A 4,950-nucleotide genomic window follows, 5' to 3' on the forward strand; every position below is an offset into this window, starting at 1 on the left:
ATCAGAGAGGTGGTGTTTGTGGGAGGAAGCACTGCTTTATTATTGGAATGGAATTGCCAGTAAAGAAGGCTAATGGGAGTATTATCAACAAAAGTTTTGTTTTGGCTGTATTGTCATGGTGCTGAGAGGCTGTATTTGTGAGTCTGGTCTTTAATTCCGGTCATTGACGTTTCTCCATATAGGTTCAGCCTCGTAGCCTACTGGTTAAGGGAGCTGGTTTCCTCCTGGCTGACCATGGTTCAAATTCTGGCCTAGCAACTTAAAAATCATCCCAGACACATGTGCACGCCCCAAATCCTGACAGCGCGGAGACCAGGAGGAGACAGGATGGTGGCGTGACCATGCCCCTGACGGGGTTTTCTCCCTCTCCCTATCTCTGTGAACCTGGCAAGCACGTGTACTCTCTGGCAATTTAAAAAACAAAGTTTTCCATATATAATACAGATCCTTCCTGAATTTTTGTTAGTCTTGTACATTTTAATGCAGCAGATCCTTTAACTGTTTCCATCACTTTGTTCTCGTTCTTCATGATTGTTAACTATGCTGAAAACCGACGTGCCTGACTGGCGAACGATAATCACCACTGAGTTTTCACCTTAATCATTTTCTAAAAAAATTATTTATTTCTTCTTATTATTTTTGAATTTGACCAGAGAAAGAAAGAGAGAGAAAGATGGAGGGAAAGTGAGAAAGCAAGCCTCCAGGTTCAAGACTTGAACCATGGCTGGCTATGTGGGAGTGCCTTAACCACCATGCCACCTGCCAGCTCCCACCTTCATAGTTTTTAATGACATTTTGAAAAGTTTTTGTTGTTTTTGTTTTGTTTTGCTATAGGGTACGTGCGCTCATTGGAGACAGAGAGGGAAAGTGAGAAATCACCCCCAGAGGGAAGGGCTACGCTGCAATCCCTTCTCCTCTCTTTCTCCTCTTGGAGTTTTGGGCGCATACTCACATGCACCAGGCGTGTTTTTCAAGTTGCAGGGTCTGGGACTCGAACAGCTCAGTCGGCCATGCATGTGGGATCCAGCCACTCCAACTTCCGTGGGATATGCTAAATAAAATGCCTTTATTGCCTTTATTTTTTTTCCAGGTCAGTCATACAATGCAGCAGAGGATTCTGGACACTTCAGGGCCACGATGAACAAAACGACATGAGGTTAAATCAAGCACAAGAGAAAACGATGCAGTCCATATTTACTGAATCTAGAGATTATGTAACGTGATGTACGACGCTGCCACCGAGTAGCACAGCATACTGTTACGGTAAGTTTTATTTCATAATAAATGGAAGGAGTACACGCTAGCAATAAGAATAAACACATAAGCCAGGAACAGTCACTGTCATCAAGTATTTTTTTAAAGAGTGATTTTTGCTATAAGGTATGTGTGCTGACTGGAGAGACAGAGACAGAGAGACAGACGAAATCAACCCCAGGGGGGATGGCTGCACCACAGTCCCTTCTCTGTTCTCCTGTTCAGATTTTGGGCATGCACGCACATGAGCCTGGCGTAAGTTTTAAGCTGCTAGGTCTGGGACTCGAACCACAGTTGACTGTGTGGGAGTCCAGCCCCCCTTAGTCACCAATGCCATCTTAGAGGCCCCACAGAACTTATTCTTTAAAGAGAAGCCCTGGTTCAGCCTCCATGTCAGTCAGCAGGTGCTGAACTGCAGTGCTGGAAGCCACATGGCGGATGCAGGTTTGGATCCCTGACCTGGAGAACCTGAAACACCGGGCACATGTGCCTAAGATCCCAATAAGCTGCATGGCTGGAGGAAGGGGATTGCGGTATGCTAAAACTTTCTTTTTTTTTAATAATTATTTTATTTTACTTTATTTATTTATTTTAAAATTTGACCAGAGAGAGACAGAATGAGAGAGCGAGAGAGGAAGAAAGCAAGCCGCCAGGTCCAGGACTCGAACCATGGTCAGCCATGTGGGAGTCCAGCACCCTTAACCACCACACCACCTGCCGGTCCCACTAAGACTCTATTGAGGGTTCTTCTATTTTCTCTTGCATGTGCACACATGCTATCATAAAGAAAAAAAAAATAAAAAAAAAGAGAGGTCCTATTCAAAGTACTTTAATTTAAAATTAAAAAAAAGAAATGTCTTCCAAGAGAGCAAGAGCCACAGAAGAACAGAAAGACAGGTGCCCCTAAGAGTCTTTATACTACAATCCGCCCTCAACCTCAGCCAGCCACAATCATGGGCATGCATGTATGAACACGCATGTGTGAGCCCTGTATGTACAAGGAGACCTTGGGACACGAACCAGGGGCCTTCTGGTGTGGCCTGGGCTTTACGGTGTGTTGTATTACTGTTGTAATCCCGGCTGACCAAGAGACTTGACTTTGCCTTTTTTAAGTGTACACATTTATTTCTGCAGTGAGTAAAAGAGAAAGAGACAGCACTTGCTCCCAGCAGGGTTCTGACGCTGCAGTCAGCCCGTCTCAGCCAGTCTAGACCCTGGGCAGCTGCCTGCCTGGAGTTCTCAGAGAGGCCTCACTTGAACTGGGAAACTTCCGACTTGGGATTGCCTCACCGAGCACAGAGTTTGGGCCCCTCATCACTAGCCCCAGGACTTGATTTTTCTTTTCTTTCGGTTTGCTATAGGGCACCTGTGCTTGCCAGAGAGAGGCAAAAAGAGGGGGGATGGTGACCCTGCAATCTCTTCTCCTCTACCCTCCTCTTAGGAATTTGGGCACGGACACACGCCCCCAGCATGCTTCTCAAGCTGCTGAGTCTGGGACTTAAACTGTGTAGCAGGCCCCAGGGGGTCCAGCCACCTTAAACCCCACAGCACCCGCTGCCTTCCCCAGTACTTGATTTTTAACGGAATAATTTCACCTAAGAAATTTCATATCTGTCCGTGTGTTTTCATGTCTGCTTTCCTAAAGAGATGCATCTTTGTTACCATATGAAGAAAATGTTCGCAGAGAAACGCACATTCCGTTTGGGTCTAGTTGTCACTTACTTGGAAATGTGTAAAGTGGAGGTTAATCATGTCTCTCTACGCGTCCCACACGCTTTTTTTTGAGCTGTGCAATGACAACAGACGGCCGCTAGTAGGCGCTGAGAGCCCACCCCTTTGGCCGAGGCTTCGCTCTCACTGTCGGCTTTTGGTGCTTGGCAGCAAACAGGTCTTAACTGAACGGCAAGTTCAGGCATAAGTGGTAGAAGCACAGTTAACCAGGCTTCATATGGGTTTCAGGGCATTGACCGGCCCTCTAATCCTCCCTTTCAAATACCTTCGATTAAGATAAGATGAAGGAATTTCTCTCAAGCCACAGGAAAGATTTTTCTCCCATTTCTCAAAATGGACATATTGGATGTAGGGCAGAAGACCTGCAATCAAGTCTCAGCTAGTCCCCAGTCTTGTTATATACTGCAGAAATGTGACGATGGCGTGGCGGAGCTTTCTGAGAGAAAACTGAGTGAGAAAGCTTTTGTCTGGACGGCCGGGGAGTACTTCCCCTGGGATGATTGCACCCAGACTGACTCTCAGGACTGAAGGTGAGCTGGGCCAGCGATGGACCAGGGACGGCAGGTTCGCACGTGTGTCCGTGCCCCAAATCCTAAGATGAGGGTGGAGGAGAAGAGATTTCAGGGTCATCATCCCCCCTCTTTTCGTCCCCCCTCTTTTTGTCTCTGGCGAGGAGGCAATGGTGCAAGTGAAGGGATAGAACAAAGTTAAGCCAGGGGCCAGCAGATGGCGAATGGTTATGTTGCTGAGCTCCTGTTCAAGTCAACTGCTGTTTGAGTCCCAGACCCAGTGGCTTGAACTCAGGCTGAGTACTTGTGCGTGCATGCCCAAGGTCCCAAGAGGAGAATGGAAGAGAGGGGATTGCCACATGGCCACCCCTCCTGGGGGGTGATTTCTCGCTTTCTGTCTCTTTGTCTCTCCCGCGAGTCCACATACCCTATAGCAAAAAATCTCTCTTTCTAAAAAACAAACAAACAAAAAAATAAAAAGAAAAAGGAAAGAAGGTAAGTCAAATGTTTCAGCGGGAACGAAAACTTTGGTGATAAAAAGGTGCAGATAATGGGGCTCATTTGAATGCGCAGAGAGAAGGTGGCTTAACGCTTGTTGGTAATGATGACAGCTGGGACTTGGGGAGCTGCGCAGTCTTCCCAGTGGGCTTCAGGTACTAACTCATTTACAGTGAGCCAGAGCAATCAGCCTAGCGTTTAACCCCTTGGAAATGGGACACGGGAGCCCTGTAGGAATTTCCAGAGCCTGATAGTCAGGACGTGGTTAGTTAGGCAGATGAGATGGGCGCTCGGAGTGCACCCCTCCTAGCAGTGTGGACGCGGGCCACTTGACCTCGCTCCTGCTGCTCCCCACCTGCTACAAGTGTTGACAGGTGTTCTTCCACGAAGGCTGAGAATTAAATAAGTTAATACGTAAACATGCATGCACCTAACCATAAAACAGCCCCATAACTGTGCCTTGCTGTTATCGTCCCCCTTGTTATGGCCCTGGCTGCCTCTGACAGTCTTCAATCACGGAGAAGAATCATGTCTTTCTGCTAGGAACTGCTAGGCTGGAGCTTGCGCCTTTAGAGCAACTCCCAGCTACAGTCCTGGGCGGTCGTGAAGCTGGACCCGCGCCCTGGGGAGCGCTCGCAGCCGGGTAGGAGCGAGTAGGGAGACGTCGATGAGGCATGGAGAGAAACGGAGACCCAGAGACAGAGATAAGACAGGGCAGCCAACTAGGGCCTGAACGTGCGCGCTCTTTGCGCTCTCCATCGCTCGGACCCGGGGTATTTCACTTTCCAGCCCTGATCGCTAGTCGCCCAGCCCCGCGGGGCGGCCTGGCCGCTCCCCTCCCTCACCTCGCTCCTTCCACACCCACTTCGGACCCGGCCCTGCGATTGGCCGGCTGGACCCCGGGCGGCCGCCGATTGGCGCCCTCCCACCCGGGCCCCCCCGGTTGAAGAGGGGGGGG

Source organism: Tupaia chinensis, unplaced genomic scaffold, assembly GCF_000334495.1.
Source record: "Tupaia chinensis unplaced genomic scaffold, TupChi_1.0 Scaffold143333_1, whole genome shotgun sequence".
NCBI lineage: Eukaryota > Metazoa > Chordata > Mammalia > Scandentia > Tupaiidae > Tupaia > Tupaia belangeri.